The sequence below is a fragment of the Petaurus breviceps genome, unplaced genomic scaffold, assembly GCF_028583685.1.
Source record: "Petaurus breviceps papuanus isolate PSGF00001 unplaced genomic scaffold, PetGlider_PUasm1.0 126, whole genome shotgun sequence".
NCBI lineage: Eukaryota > Metazoa > Chordata > Mammalia > Diprotodontia > Petauridae > Petaurus > Petaurus breviceps.
The window spans coordinates 4,566,773-4,584,115 of NW_027185655.1; the positions used below are offsets into that span (position 1 = coordinate 4,566,773).

The 17,343-nt window shown below is 36.6% G+C and overlaps 1 protein-coding gene and 1 long non-coding RNA gene across 7 annotated transcripts in view; both read right to left on the reverse strand.

The window, feature by feature from the left end:
* The window catches only part of ANKRD17 (ankyrin repeat domain 17), a 160,720-nt gene that overhangs the window by 103,202 nt on the left and 40,175 nt on the right, over positions 1–17,343 (reverse strand). The gene's annotated exons all lie outside the window — the stretch shown is intronic.
* LOC138164081 (uncharacterized) lies at positions 1,069–17,336 on the reverse strand. The gene is made up of 2 exons (XR_011168990.1): positions 17,062–17,336; positions 1,069–2,244 (listed from the first exon to the last, which is right to left on the reverse strand). It is a non-coding gene; the product is annotated as an uncharacterized lncRNA (long non-coding RNA).

A 17,343-nucleotide genomic window follows, 5' to 3' on the forward strand; every position in this document is an offset into this window, starting at 1 on the left:
TGTCAGTTTGTAAGATATGGCATGTTTAATCCTGTACACTTCTTTCCAAGGCCTTTCTATACTCAAGGTAGATATGTCAAGCTTATCAAATTTGCAAATGACATACCATGTAACAGAGAAAATTAGCTACAATGGATGGCAGAGACTGGTTTCAAAAACATGTTTTCAGGCAAGAATTTTGGGCCAAATCTAGTTAAAGCAAAAATAATAGAGAGAAATGGAAAGTCTAACATTTGGGTTAAAAAAAAAAGTTTCTCAAGAACAAGATGGCAGGTGTTCAATGAGATAACAGCTCTTCAAAAGAACTAAGTAGAAGGCAAATTCAGGTCCATAATATTACTGGGCAGCCTAGCATGTCCAAAGTGGATTCTGTCATAGTAGGAAAAACACAGCCTCCACGAATGAGCCCCTGGTTAGACACCATCTGAAATACTGTATTGAGTGCTGGGAATGTTTAGGAAGGACCAGTTGAAGGAAATGAGGCTATCTAGTCTGGAGGAGATTTAGTATTCAAGTATTTGAGGACATGTCCAGTGAAAGAATAGCTTGGTCTGCAAGGACTTAAGTACTCACAGAATATCAAGGCTCAATAGAGTTGGAGTTATACCCAGATGTAATTGTCTTGGCTGCTTCAGAAAATATTAGATTCCTCTTCTGCTCTTTTTATGAGGGTTAACTGGACATTTACTAGAAAGGCTTCAGAGAGCATTCTAAGGGAGACTTCAGCCTCTAAGGAAGTACCCCTTTCATTTCTGAAATTCTCAAGGCATGCATGATCCAGCACCTAGAAAACGTCTGAAACTTAGCATAAATATAACATGCGCTTTGTTTTTGTAGACTTTGATTTCTGTATTTGACACATTGACTTTCATGCAAGTAATTACACAAAAAAGCAAAATCAATAAAAGATATAGATATATTCAAAGCTGCCTGGTAGGACTTTTAGAAGGCAATATCCTCTGTAAACAATCATCTTTTTATTCCCTAGGTACATTTCAAAATGCCCTCCAATACATCACTAACCCATTATAGTACTAACACAACTTTTCACAAAGACATAAACTCAAATTTATTATGAAAGTTTATTCTGATTAAATTTACTAAATAGCAATCTTTAGTCAGCTTTTATTAAATGTTTACATTGTTGCAGGTTCACAGAGAAGTCTAAGAGACCAACCTTGGCCCCCAGGGAGCTTACATTCTAAAACAGAACAGGAGGGTGGGGTGAAGGTATTCCAGGTGTATCCAGGAGAAGAATGAAGACATGCTTGTTCTGAGTCAGTTCTGAAACCATTAGCTAATCTTATATTGCATATAATTTATCTTCTTTTCTATCATTACACAAATGATCATTTTATTTGGCTATATTTGTACTGGCTTTTACATCACTTCAGGTTCTCTTCTTAAATATATCCATGTTGGTTGAAGAGGAACAGTAGTTAGAAAAATCCCAGTCCCGCCCAGAAATATTCTGGGTGGGTAGAAAAAAATACTTAAGTAGTACCCCAAGGCATTTTAAGTTGTAAATCTTAAAACAGAGAGAGATGCATACTGGGTACTCTCTCTACAATGATTAAAATCAAAAGATTTTATCTACCCTTTCAGCTTCAGGGAAGCTGAAACTTTTTAGTTCTTTGAATTCTAGGAGTTTATGCAAAAAAACTTCATAAATTTTCCTAAGGGATTTACGACGAGAAATGCCAGTGGGAATTAGTGACTTGCTTTGTATAAAGAGTATTGTGCAAGGCACTGGAAAGATAACAGGAGGACTAAAGAAAAGCAATACAAAAGGCACATACTTTAGTGAAACAAACTATATGTGGGGGGAAGAGGGGAGGGAAACACACTTTTGCTTCAAAAATTGATATATTGGGCATTTATACCCAAATAGATGGGGGTGGTACGAATTTGACAAATATTATCAAAAACATTTATCTTCATCTGAAAAGAAAAGAACTGCATGTGGAACTGCTAATTTTCATTACATGCAATCTGGTAAATTAGATATGTAATAAATGTCCAGTTGGTCTGTGTTTGCTTCTGAAGCACCTTCTGTTTTCTTCTACGCATTCTTTTCCATGTTCTTTTTTATTACTCTCCCCCATTCCCTTGTCAAGTCTTCCAAGAGTTTCATTCTTCACCTTGCATGAATCATCACTGATGGTTGCTCCTCTGATTTCTCTGAAACCAGAATTCACATGGCATCCTCCAAATGATGGGCACCCTTCGAATGACAATTCTTCACTACAACAAAACATGTTAGAATTAATTTGAATTTAGATGCAAAACATGCATCTGAAGATTGGGAACTGGCTAAAAACAACAAACTGGCGTTTAAAACTAATGGGTCAAGGGTAGCACAAAAGATAAATGTGAATAAACAGAAATATTCGATTTGTATGAACTGATCACAGGAACTTGGGATCATACATAGAAGGCCATGCAGTCCTTACCAGAAACTGGGGCTGCCCAGAGAGTTTGTTAAAGGTCACAAAAGGAAACAAGCTTCTGCACTCAGGCCATCAGACCCTCCTTTCTAAAGAAGCTAAACCTTACACCTTTATCAGTACACTCAACAAATGCTTCTGAGACCACTCCAAATTTGTCACAAATTTGTGACAAAATCACAAATAGGTGCTCACCACTCATCCTCTTTCTCAAACCTCCCCTTACATCAGCCCTCTCATGTTTGTAGAGTAGAAGAAAAACACAGGAAACACAGCAAAAAAAAAAAAAAACAAACAAACAAAACTGCAGGCCAGGATGAAGAGTTTAGAGGTAAATGTTACATAGGGGAGTAGGAGCCAACGCCTTGACCTCAGGAAAGGTCAATCCTGAAAATGAAAGGGCCTTTGGAAGTAACAAGAATATCCAAAATGGCAAGCATGACAGTCATGAGGAGATTAGGGATAGAGGTGATGTTGATTTCTAATGGTTCCCAGTCGGTATAACTTCATAATTTTCCTCCAGAAGTAGAACATGCACACAGGAATTACAAAGGGCTTCTATATGTGTGTATGGGGTTGGGGGTGGGCACCACAACAAAGTCAAGGACATAAAGGCCTTGACATAAAGTAAACTTTGTGGTCAGAAACTAAGTAGAAATATTTTTTTAAGGATAGTAGGAGAGAACTTCTGTATAAATTTTTCCTCATCCTTATTTCCACTCAGAACTGTATGCCTGTGTGTACCTGTGAAAGTTATTTGACTTGTATCTACGAGATGGAAATAAGAGTGTCTTCAAGGAGTTGCCACAAGACAGTTTTCTGAACATCTAAAATCCTTCCCTCCAGCTTGAATTCACTCTTTTTCATTCACTCAAGAAGTGTTTACCAACAATCTCTTCTAGCCTCCAAAGGTAACACTCACTTTCTCCTACTGTCTTCCCCATTCCCTCTAGACCTAAGGGTTAGGTTTTCTCAGTAATTCTGTCACTGCAATAGGGGTGGAGTAGGAGCTATGTCTGGAATTAGCCACATGCCAGGAAGTGGGTGGGAGAGAGAATCATTTGCCAATCTGTACTTGGCAGACTTCAGACTCAAATCCACATTGACATTTTCAACAACGGAGTATAACTAAATGCTTTTGGTGATCCTTAAAGTATACTAATAAAAACTGTCAGTCCTACTAACTGATGAGAAAACTTAAAGCCCAAAGATCACATCAGACGCTACTAAACTGGCTGAACACACTGACACAGCTGCTGCTGGGGACACCTGCATTACCACTGTAGCATCACCCATATACAGGGTTACATGGTGCACTACAAGCAAACGAGTTAAAGAAATTACAAAATAGGTGAAGAAGAATGAAAAAGAATGTTTTAATTACCTACTAGAAAATGCTTACTGCAGGTTAATCACCACTCTTAATTAAGCTTTCCTAAACAGACCTGCAGCCACAGGGATTCCAATTCTCCATGAACTGTTGGGGAGGTGGGGGGAGGACATGCAAGGTGGCAGTGATTCCTATTTAAGGACAAAGGAGAAATGGTATCAAAGGAAAAAGTCAGAAAACAAACTTTTGCCCTTGTATAGAGATGGATGGCTTAGTCAACCCCAAGTTATGGGAATTCTGACCAGCTTAAGTATAATTACAGCTTATAGGTGTATAGCAAGAAGAGACAATGTAGACAAATGAGGCCAAAGAGACCAAGTAACCTACCCAAAGTCATAGAGGTAGGAGAGGGCCTTAAAAAATCAGGTCCGATGACTCCCAAGTTCTACATTCATTCTACTTTAACTATGCATGCCCCTCTTCACACATATATAAAGCCAACTTTAACTACTGGTTTAAGTTTTAAATATACTATTTATCTGAGACTGACCCCCACAAAAAAAAAAAAAACCCTAAAGCTTTACCTGCTTGGGAAATATTTTTGACATGGATCTGAAAGGACACTATTAAGTTTGTAAAGGCCATACACATACATACATCTCCAAGGTAATGGAGATTATAATGGAGGATAAATAGATACATTCAATATATCTAATACATGCAACGCCAATAAGCTGGCCCCCAACATTTTTTTTCTTAAATAAAAATGAAGGCTTTTAAGAAATGACAAGTAGGGGTGATTGGGTGACGCAGTGAATAGAGCACCAGCCCTGGAGTCAGGAGGACCCGAGTTCAAATACGACCTCAGACAAAACACACACAGACACACACACACACAAAAACCTAACCGTGTGACCTTAATCACAACTTAAGTCACTTAAGCCCAACTGCCTCCAAAAAAAAAAAAAAAAAAAAAAATGACAAGTAAAGTATCACCAATGCCAATCAAATTGCGAGAAAAATTTAAAAAAAAAAAAAAAAGACCAGAGAAAGGATGATTAGTCCACAGGGTCTCTATATCCATAGGCTTTGTATGCTGTGCCGTGTTATGTCCATACGCAGTGTCCCAGGCCAAGTTAGCCAGAACAAGCTGAGGCAGGCAAAAAGAGTCATGTTGCAGCCTCATCACTAAAAGATGTGTCTAAAGACATAAAAGTGTATGCAAAAGTATTTTTATTTGTGTTAAGTACAGAGATCTCTTCACTTTCACCTGAGTGAGCCTGGAAATTGTGTTTGCCTATTGCCCAGGTACAATGTGAGACTCACTTCAAAGAGCTTTTTTAAAGAACACAATTCACCTCAATCACAAGGCAGAGGAAAACAGGAAAGAACACAGGATTCCACTCCCCATTCCAAGTGAAGATTTTCTGTGCCCTTATCTCCTCCTCCACATATGATGTACTTGTATACTAGGAATTTGTTCTAGTTAGCCACTGGTCAGCCTCAATGAAACCCCTTCCAATGAAATTTGGGCTAAGTAAACTTCTATTAAAGTCAGGCAGCAGCAATAAGGCTCAATCATCTCTCTTTTTTTGAATAGCAATTGGGGTTAAGTAACTTGCTCAAGGTTACACGGCCAGTTATTTTGTGTGGGTGCTAAGTACCTGAGGCTGGAACCGATCCCAGGTCTCCCAACTCCGGGGCCAGCATTCTTACTCATCACTGTGCCACCTGGCCGCCCCTCAATCATCTCATCAACCCTAACCCAAGGCTGAGAAAAATACCAACAAAAAAAAAAAAAAAGGCTTTTGCCAAAAGACCTTCATTTAGCTTCACAGAAGAAACTTAAGTAGTTCAAATATGGTGACAACAAATTTTCACTGATCCATGAAAATTAGGACAACAGACTCAGAGAATATCTCAAAACAAAAAGGTGCTTCTGCAGCTATGGAAGAAAAGATTGCACTGAGATACTACTTTCAAAGGAGAGGAATTCATAATAATTCAAACAAATAAGGAAGAAGGGAGAGCTAGAGAGCTACTCAGCATAGCTTAACACTCAAATCACATCCAGTGCTCACAACATCAAGCATTCAGGCAACAACAGGGTGAAAATAGGGTCTGGATGGAGAGGGGATCATACCCCCTGGCTCTGACATTCCAAGGCTCATGCTGGGGTGCCTAGCTAGCTTGCTCAGAGGCAAAAGTAAGATACTATTAATTGCTTTCATTAAATGCATTTTGATTAACAAAAACATGATGTAACAGAACTGATGCAAGTAAGGTCCTACAGGCATAAAAAGAAGCAAGCTGGGGTCTTAGTTTTCCAAAACCAAAAGAAAAACAGGGTAACAAAGCACTGGAGCAACAAGTTAAAGATCAATAAAATATATTAAAAATATATAAGCACTTTTTAGGAGGAACTGGGACTGATAACTGGAAATATACTCGATTTAAGGAAATAAATGCTATATATTTCAGAGAATCATTTAAATTTGATTAAAACTTTTACTTGTTCCAAGTTCCATCGCTTTTTAAAACACCCATCTAATTCTTTAGAAAAACAAAGAGAGGGATTGTGTAGCAGTCACCAGAGGAAGTTAATAAAATAAAGGAATCTATTTTGAAAATGTTTCCTGTGAAGGCAAGTATCAATCTCCAAGCTCAACTACTCAACTGTCATGGAAATACATTCCTTTGACAATATCAGAACTATTGCCATCAGACACAGGGGAGGCATTAGATCTGGATCTCTGATCTAATCCCAGGAGTAAGAGAATCTCTTGGGTTTGAAATATTCTGACAGACCATGATGAGGGATATGGAACACACATGGAACAAAAAGGACCATGGGATCAATGTACGTAGTGCACAAAATCTTCCCATGGAAACCCTATCCACACTGAAAGAACCAACCAGGTGTAGAAGAACAGTTGTAAATTCAGTACGTTTGCATTCTACCCTTAGCAAGCTATGCTGTGTGATAATGCTCCACCTGTCACTTCATCCTCTCTCAGCCTCGGTTTCCTCCTCTCCAAAGTGGATCACAATAGCACCTACTGAGGTTGATCAAATGATCAACATATAACTGTTTTGCAAACCTTGAAGATCTATATATCTTGATATAATACTGAACAATAGCCATAGAAGGAGAAGTAGGAGAGTAAAGGAATGGACCTGAAACCAAGCCCTATGAGGAACCTGAAGTAACTGGAAATATATCTGGCGTAAAGAAAATAAGAATTAAAAAGGGAAAATATGTGAAGGATTATTATCTAGGAGAGAAATTAGTTCTCTGTAGTTCTGTACTAATAGGAACTAAGAGGAAGTTATAGGGATCAATAGCTTAATATAAAATTTTTCTGTGTAAAAATTGGATCATGAGTTCCCCATGACTGATGACAGGAATATAAGAGAAGATACTAGCAACCAGTCATTAAGTAGGATTTGATAAATACTAACCTATCCTGATAAGTATACTATATGTAAGTATAAAAGTATACTAACATTTAGAGTGCTCTTCAAGGGTACCAATAATTTTGGAACTTTACTTTAAACAAGACATAAAGAGAAATGTACTGTACGTGTCAGACTACCTGCATGTATTGTGATTTTTTTCAAAGTAATGTTCAGTGCAAACTTCACTCTGCACTGATAAGGATACTTCCACACTGACCCACTCAGTGCTTCTGAGAAAATGGCTACAGCACAGTTTGGGTTTTTTTTTGGGGGGGGGGAGTAGGGGAAGGAAGAAAAGGGGCACAGTCTTTTAGGAAGAATCTCAGGCCTGTATGAATCTTGGCCATCTCAAAGTCGCTTCCTCCGATAAAAAGGACAGAATCCAGGTAGCCCTCTGTAGGCTTGTGATATTTGACAAGTCCTGTTTGTACTGTTAGCTACTTGGACGTCTGCTCTATCTCCTCTACTGTCTCATGGCAGAATTTATCATTTTGGGATATTTTTATTTCCCCATCCCAAGTTTCCTAAACAAAGAAGGTGCTTAATGTTTGCCAAAGGAATGAATGCCAAGTCATCAAGATCTCCTTTTTGAAGATAAATTTTTAATCACACACAGCAAGAACATACTGTAAGAAAAATCAAGGGCTGCCTTCCTTTTTTTCTTGGGGAAAAAAGTGAAACTTTAATCATTCAGATTTGTTTTGCCAACAATAGGAGCACAAGAATTTAAAATGAACAGCTAACATTAGAATTGAACAAGTTCAACTTGCCCATTTTTCACCACTGGTTTTCCAACACTGGAAGAAAATGGATTCTCCCTTGATTAGAGGGAAAACTGACATTCTAAGATCCTATATTGACGGAGAGTTCCCATAAACACATAAAAGTAGAAAATCCCCCAAAGCAAAAGAAAGAAAATCTTTCTTTGGAGAGGTAGGGGTATATGGCTGTGGATGAAATTATAAGGTGTGTGTATGTGTGTGCAGGAAGAAATTTTGGAAAGTCTAATTTGGATTTTAATCCCAAATTTATCTAAAGTTATCTACTTTAAAATGCCTCAAACAGCTCAGAGAATATAAACAGGTAGTTCTCAAAAAGAAGTACAAGTTGGATCATTTGCTTGCATAACAAAATGTGTAAGTTACTTAATTGCAAATAAGAGAAATGCAAATTAAAACAATTGGAACTCTTAAACATATCAGACTGCTAGAGACAAAAAAATGACAATGGCTGGAGAGACTATAAAAAAACAGGCACTGAAGTTCAACCAGTCTGAAAAGCAATTTAGAAGTGTATCTCAAAAGACATGCAGTAATAAAATCACACATGCACACACACAAAAAATTAAAACAGCACTTTCTGCTTTTACTTTTTTTTTTTTTTTACAAATTTACAATTTTTATTATGCATTCAAATATACATCTCTAGAAAGGCAGCATTTATGACTTTAAAAAAACAATGCAGAAATAAGTCCAGTAGTCAATGGCAACAATATTGGTTACATTTTAAATTTAATACATGGTTTTAATGTTGTTTTAGGCTTTTAAATTCAGTTAGTCTTCTGACTTGCACTAAGGCTTTCTCTCCCATTAAAAAAATGGCCATAGTCATTCATTTTCTCCCCTCACAGTATCTACTTCTTAATCTGTCGTCAATTCCTATTTTGTCTTTAAAAAAACAATTTTCTGACGGAGTGAATTCAGTAATTATTATTAAACTCTCTTCTCTCCACATTTACAGGGCCTTCTACTTGTGCTTAGGCACAACAATGGACTATTACTCTATGTGCTCAGTCACAATAATGGTGAATGGTGAACAGGCAATTCCCTGAACCTGCCTGTTCTGAGAAAAGGGGGGTGAAAGGTGGGGAAAGTACTTTTTAAAATAATTTTCAGACAAGGGAAATAAAGTTACTTTCTTTATAACAAAAGAAAGACTGCATGGATAAACCATTGGACATGGAATGAGTTCAAAACTCATCTCTGAGACTAGCTGTGAAAGTCACCGAACCTAACTAAGCCTTATCTTCCTCCTCTTCTTTGAAATGGGATATTAATTTTGACTCTCAGAGAACAAATGAAATAAAATATACATACCATTGCTACTCTTTAATATTCTCATCTTCTGGAGAATACAGATAGAAAAATCCTAGGAAATATCACTTATACTGAGGAACCTGTTTTATTAACATTGATAGTTTTTGTTTCTCTAGTTTTTAGTGTGTAAGTAGCCCAATATTAAGTCAACAATAGCTAATATGTACAATTATTACCTCATTTAATCAACACCCCAGAGAGGTATGTATTATCCACATTTTATATACATTATATGAATATATATTTCTAAGACACACAGAGGATAAGTGACTTGTCTCGGGTCACACCATTAGTAAATTTTGAACTTAGGTCTGTCTTCCTGACTCCAATGCTCTCTTCAATGAACTACTAAAAAGTAGTTTCTAAAAAGAAAGGTACTTTGAGAAGGGAGGGGCAGTCACAGGAGCAAGGCAGCAGTGTTCAGGAAAGGCTTCTTGCAAGTAACCCCTGTCTTAAAGAAATCTAGGAAATCAATGAGGTCAATCTACTCCAGGCAAGTGGGACAGCTAGCATAAAAACACAGGAAGGGGTTGTATCAAAAAGAAAACAGGTTTTTTTCGGGATTGAAGAAGGCAGGAGGGGTTATAAAGGTTATCTGTTGGTTAAGCATTTCCTGAATTACATTTTAATCAGATTGGGTAAGCTTCAAGTTTGACATCTCTGTACTAAATTACTTGTACAAGAGATTTACATTGATTAACAAAAATACAAAATTGTATGAAGGAAAGAATTCTTGAAGTCTGTCATCCTCTAAAGAACAATGAGGGTAAAGGGGACTGCCCACCATTTAGTGAAGTTAACTACCAGCATTGCTTTTTTCTGTTTTAGGTGAAGCTTTTAAACTAGGCACATCTGGGAGTGCAACCAATGCCAGACTGTGGTCAGCCATTATTACACAATCAAGGACCTGAGGAGGAACTCCAAAGCAGTTGTGCTTTATTCAGAATGAACTTGGTAGGTAAATATGAGAAAACCATGTTGAGTTTGAGACCACTGTCCAGTGTGTATTTGTTATTAATCTATCTTCAAAGTAAAGGTTCCTGTTTAAAAACTATAAAAAATGATTTGAGAGATAGTATAGATATGATAAAAGAATCTACGCTGTGACAACCTTTAGTAATGAAGCTATGAAGAGGATTTATAGCTGAACTCTCATTTTACAGATGGTGACCCAGAGAAGCTACAGCATTCAAATAGTGGACGTCCACCAAGGCCCTCTGATTCCAAATACAGTACCAACTTCTACCCTCCTACCTATTACTAATTGCTGCCTATTACTAACAGAGGCCTGTTAACAAAAATGAAAACACACACACACACACACACTCTCTCTCTCTCTCTCTTTTTTCCCCCTCCCCCTCCCCCAACCAACAAGGCTAAAGAAAAAGCAAGCAGCTAATATTTAATTTAGTGCCATGAGAAAGATAGAATATTAGATAGGATCTTATGTTATTACTAACTTGTATTTCTTTCTATCAAGGTACAATGTAGGAACCCAAGCAGCACCAAAGGCCTTCATCCTTCCTTTCTTCTTAAAAAAATGCAAAAATGCAAAACTAAGATATAATGTACACATTCCTGAAAGGAATACCATAATTATTTAAGGCTTTTTGATTAAACAAGAATTAGAGAACATTATAAAATGTAAAATGGATAATTTTGACTACATGAAATTGAAAAGCTTCTATACAAACAAAGCCAATGTAACCAAGATTAAGAGGGAGGTGGGAAATTGGGAAAGAATCTTTACAATCTATGTCTCTGACAAAGGACTCATTTCTAAAATATGCAGAGAATTGAGTCAAATTTATAAGAATACAAGTCATTCCCCAATTGATAAATGGTCAAAGGATATGAACAGGCAATTTTCAGAGAAAGAAATTAAAGCTATCTATAAGCACATGAAGAAATGCTCTAAATCACTACTGATTAGAGAAATGTAAATCAAAAGAACCCTGAGGTACCACATCTCACCAGTGAGATTGGCTAAGATGACAAAACAGGAAAATGACAAATGATGGAGAGGACATGGGCAAATTGGAATACTAATGCATTGCTGGTAGTGTTGTGAACTGATCTAGCCTTTCTGGAGAGCAATCTGGAATTATGCCCAAATTGGCTATAAATAATTTCATATCCTTTAACCCAGCAATACCACTCCTAGGGTTATATCCCAAAGAGATCATAGAAGTGGGAGGAAGACCCGTATGTACTAAAATGTTTATAGCAGCTCTTTTTGTGGTAGCAAAGAATTGGAAATTAAGGGGGTGTCCATCAATTGGGGAATGGCTGAACAAGTTGTGGTATATGCATGTTATGGAATACTATTGTGCTATAAGAAACGAGGAGCAGATGGTCTTCATATTTACCTGGAGAGGCTTATACGAACTGATGCTGAGTGAGAAGAGTAGAACCAGGAGAAATTTGTACACAATGTATGTGGGATGACCAACTCTGATAGACTGGACTCTTCTCAGCAATGCAGTGATATAAGTCAATCTCAAAAGACTCATGATGGAAAGAAATGTGTGCATCCAGAGAAAGAACTAGAAAGAACTGAGTTTATATCCAGATGGAAGCAAAATACCTGATCTTTTTCCTTTTCTTGTTTAGTTTTATGTCCTCTTTACCATTTTTCATTCCATCTGATACAATCCGCCTTTATAACCTGACTAATGCATAATGTGAAAGTATTTAAAGATCCTATACTTGACTACATGCCGCCATGGGGGAGAGGGGAGGAAAGGGGACAAAATGTGAAACTCAAGGAATTGTGGAACTGAATCCTGTAAACTAAAAGTAAACAAACAAATTAATTTTAATAAAATTTTTTAAAATTAATTTAAGGTTTTTTCAAATGAAAAATACCATCTAAAATAAAACATTTGTAGGTCCTGGTAATAAGAAACTTGAACGTTACAAAACAGTTACTCCCAGGAAAGGCCTACAAAATTCTGAAATATATGTTTGCTGAAAAGTAGAACTTTATTAATCAACAATCATATATTAAAGAACTACTATGTGCCAGGCACTGGGAATACAAATACAAAGAATAAAACTACTACTCTCAAAAAGCTTCTATCCTATCAGAGAATATACACATATTGGGAGAGAGGGCACTAACAATTAGGAAGAAATCAGTAAAGGTCTAGTGTGTAAGGTGGTGCTTGAGCTAAGTGTGGAAACAAGGGAGGAATTCTATGAGGTAAAGAGCACATAGCAGACATAGAGGGGCCAACATAAAGTCATAAAGACTGGGAGTGTAAGGACTTTCAAAGCTTAAAGCATTTATATTCATTTTGGAGGCAATAAGGAGCCCATGCAATTTAGCAAGAAAGTGACATGGTCATATTTGCACTTAAGGAAGCCACCTAGCTATAGTGTTAGAGGATGCCCTGGAATTAGACTTGAAGCAGGGAGATCCATGTAATAGGCCAGACAAGAGATGATGAGGGCCTGAACTGGTAGTAATCATGTGAGTAGACAGAAGGGGATGGGCGTGCGAAGTGTTTCAGAAGTAAAAATAAACCCATAAGAGCTTATGCGCTCACTGGTCATAATGTGAGAGAGCACAGAGTAGGTCAGTCTCAGGAATACTGGACATGGATGATGAATTAGCAAAAATGCCTGAGGAGCAGTCAGATAGGTAGGAGAGCCAAGAAAGAATATATGGTATCTCACATATTTATATTCAAATTACCGATTTTATATGTTAATTATCTAAATATTCCCTCTTCCTGCTGTCTTGATAACTTCCCAATGGATTAGTACTAGCATCCAAGAAAACAGTAAATATGCAATCACAGGCAACTCATTTTTCTACTTATTAACAAAGACTTTCAGAAAATAAAATAATATATAGTATCATTTATGCAATAAAGATAACTGTGATTTTATTTGACTGGCAAATATGGAAAAAGCACTGGATTCAGAGTCAAATTTGAATCCTTCCTCTGCTACTTATTTTGGATGGCCTTGGCCAAATCCCAATCTCTAAGAACTTCCTTCACCAGTTCACTATGGGACTAGGCTAAATGATCTCTAAGGCACCTTTTAACTCTAAATCTATGAGCCTATGACCAGAAAGAACTAAGTGCCAGTAAAAATCAAATAAACATATGTACAGTACTTAAAGATATTCATGAGCAGCGTATCAGTCTCATTTTAGAGATGAGGAAACTGAGGCCAAAAAAGAAGAAAAACAAAGGAGTGTCACTGAAGTTTTAAGGCATATATTAAAAAAAGCATTAAAATTTGTAGAACTAATAGTTGTACATAACACAGCAGCTTCATGTACAATCCTCATTTTCTTATTCTAATTTTTAAATGATATTTCTCATCTGATTTGGGCAAACTGATAAATAACCCTAAGGGAAAAAAAGGCTCAAGGAACATCCAAGTGACTTAGCTCTCCAAATCTTCTGCCTTTACATCTAGTGTTCTTTCAACTATTCCAAAGAGTTCCATTACAATGCTGTCAAATACATACTATCTAAAAGATTCTTGCGGCTTTTAAAAGAATAAACAAGTACACTGCTGTTGGAGTTGTGAGCTGGTCCAGTCATTCTGGAAAGCAATTTGGACCTATGTCCCAATATAGTCAGTGATACTACTAGGTTTATACCCCAAAGAGAACAGAGAAGAAAAGGGACCCATATGTACAAAACTACAGCAGTTCTCTTTGTGGTGGCATAAAGCTGGAAACCTGAGGGGATGCTCCTCAACTAGGGAATGGCTGAGCAAGTTAAGGTATATGAATGGGATGGTGCTTTAAGAAATGATGGTTTCAGAAAAGTGTGGAGATGCTTGTATGTATGTGCAAAGCTAGGAAAACAATTTATACAATGACAACAATTATAAAAAGCTATAAAATAACAATAACTCTGACCAATACAATGGTGGCTGCCCACAATTCCAAAGGCCTCATGATAAAACATGCTGCCCAACCTCCAAAGAAACAAGAGATGAACTCTTGAGTGCAGATCACAACGTGTTCTTTTCCTTTAAATTTTTTTGCACATGGTTGATGAGGGATTTTGGTTTGTGCATATTAGTAATGGGCTTTTTTTTTTCCTGTCTTCTCAATGGATGGCAGAGAAGAAAAGGATAATTTGGAACTAAAATAAAAAGCCAAATGCTGCTTTAAAATGCAAATTGTATTATAACTAGTTCCAAGAATATTCATTAAATATTTATGCATGATCTAAGGAATTTCAGTTTCATTTTTTACCACTTTTGTTATTATTCTTCTAAAAATCTATTATATAAGAAAACGAACTTTTGAAAATGATATAATTTATTCAGAAGAACAAAGCTATAGTTACTTTTTGATATAGTGTTTAAAATGTCTAGAATGCTTCAAGAGAAACAAAAATTGTCACTATTCAAAATTAATCTTTAATCACCTCTCACACCCTCTTCTTTCAATATGTAGGTAGGAGACTCCGGGTATAGGATGAAGCTTACAATGCCAGACTTTTTTGATAGACGTATGGTTTTAGAGAACTTATTTTTTTCTTCCTTTTGAGGCCTGCCAAAGGACTTCGGGAAGCCCGAGAAAAATGTAGAGGAAACCCTTTGGCATGCTGTAAGTGGCCCATGAGCCCAGCAGGTTGGGCAGATCTATTATAACGGATTGCTGTCTAGGATGGGTGGGAGAAAAGTAGAGTAGAAAATCTAAGTAATATAAGAATAAATGACATCAATAAAATCTTATTTGAAAAATAAAATTAACCTTCAAAAAGTAAAAAATTATCTTTGAAACAAATAATTTTCTATGTAATTCCAACAAATAAAATTTAATCAAGATTTTATTAACCACATGTTAAAATAGCAAATTAAAAAGTCAAAAGCGGGTGAAGACAAATGTTAGGTTATCTTCTTCATCCTCATTCCCCAAACTTCAGAGTATTCCCCTGGTAATGAATGCATCCTTATTCACTAGACAATTAAGCAGTACAGTAGTAAATAGAGGCCTGGACCTGCTGTCAGAAGATCTGGGTCTAAATCCTGCCAAACACTAAATCAGTAAAGTCAGATCTTTAACAAGAGCACTTACCACACAAGGTTGTTGTGAAGATTAAATAAAATATGTCTGTAAAGCACACAATATAAATATAAAATACTAGCCATTAACATTAGTCATTATTAAAAACTTATTTCAAGGAAAAAATCCTTAAAAGAAAAAAATTCAGATTCCTCTTACTAGCTGAAGAGCTAATATTCAAATTTGTTTACTTATTGTATGAAATACACTTTTAATTAAGTAGCACAGTGGCCCCCAAAAAAGGTCTAGATAATGATTGGCTTATTCTCTCTGCACTGTGAACTACTATAATTATTTACAGATTTTAGAAAAAAAAATAAGACAATTGTGAAGCAAATAGGTAAGCAGATTAACAAGAAATTACTTAAAATTCTTAGATAAAAAGATATGTATATAAATGAAGTCCATTATTCGAAACTGAAAAATTAAGATAATTACTAAAGTCTGGTAGTAATTGATTAATATGAAATTTTCACATTAATGTTTAAAATTTTAATGAAAATTGACGAAAGGGCAATTAAGGATAATCTTGGGAAAATAATAAGCACATAATATGTAGTTCACTGAAATGAACATATATAAAACTTGAAACTATAAAAAAAAACTGATAAAAATGTTGATAGTAATCTCAAAAAGTATGCCCTTAAAAACTTTTGAAATACAATGCATGTTTGCTACTAGATTTTTATAACAAATAGTATTTTTTAAACTCTGCCACTGAAATTTGCTCAGTGAACACGCCCAATGTGGATCTTTTCACCTATCTGGAAGCAGACAGTTTAAACCATGCCCCTTTGTAAAGAAATTCAGTCTCAGTGGATGAGGAAATCAGAAAGAGAGAAAGGGAGAAAAAGAAATTCTACTAGAAACAGTTTTTTGGAGATGAGGAGGGGAGGTTCCTGGGAAATGTCTGTGAAGAGCTAAGTAATACAATGGGATCAGTTTTCATTCTGCAGAGCATCCATAAGGATCTTACTGCAATGTCAGCTCCAAGCACTCACTGAGGGACTCCAGAAAATGCTCATTGATCATGCAGCCCTTGATAATGCGCATCCTCTTTTTTCTCCCCCATCAACCCAGCCTGCCTTCCCTTTGCAACCTTCCACCCCCAAAGAAATAAGTTTATCTCAGGGCAGCAGAATGGTAATCACAAAAATTATCTTAATACTAGCTATGAAGAAAAATAAACATCCCCAGTTTTTTTTTCTTTAACAAACAGTATATAAAGAAAAAGAATTTCACTGCAGATAAAAGTGGGATTTAAATACATAATAACTTGATAGTATGAACTATACAGAAGGCCTAACCCAATTCACAATTTCACCATAGGCAGATTCACCAAATGATGTATTTACTTAAACAGAAGAAAATTTAAAATAGCTTCTCAAAATTGATTGGGGGGAGGTGAGAGGGAAAGCAAAGATGATTCTGATTAAAAATTCTGATGACTAAACAGGAGAGTACAACTTACAACTAATTATTGAAGGTAGGGTACCCCCCCCAGAAAGATTTTAAAACGTCTCTTGATAAATTTAAATTATTTAAAAGCTTTTAAACTGACTAGGCTCGGCTTCAAAAACATTTGCTTATTTTCAGACAGAGGTGTACTGGGCTAATTTAAGTAACTGGAATGAAAGGCTTATTTTATCAATCAAAAATATCTAGCTGTTCTTAATACTTAACTATAAACACAACTTTAGGTCTACAATCCTCCACACCCTGCCGCTTTGTAGATGTACTTTTGTAGGTTAGGAAGTTAACCCAAAGGTCAACAGCGTGGGATAGTTCCTTTATTGAGCAGGAGCTCCTCTCCCCTATGGGCTGCACGCCGACTCCGTGCTCTGATGGTACAGTGCACACCACACCAGCTCTGACCCTGCTTGTCCACCGCCCGGCCAAGGTGGCTATGCAGAGTCCGCCTGCTGAGCCCTCTTTGTCCCGGCTCTGCATCCACACGCCTGGCCC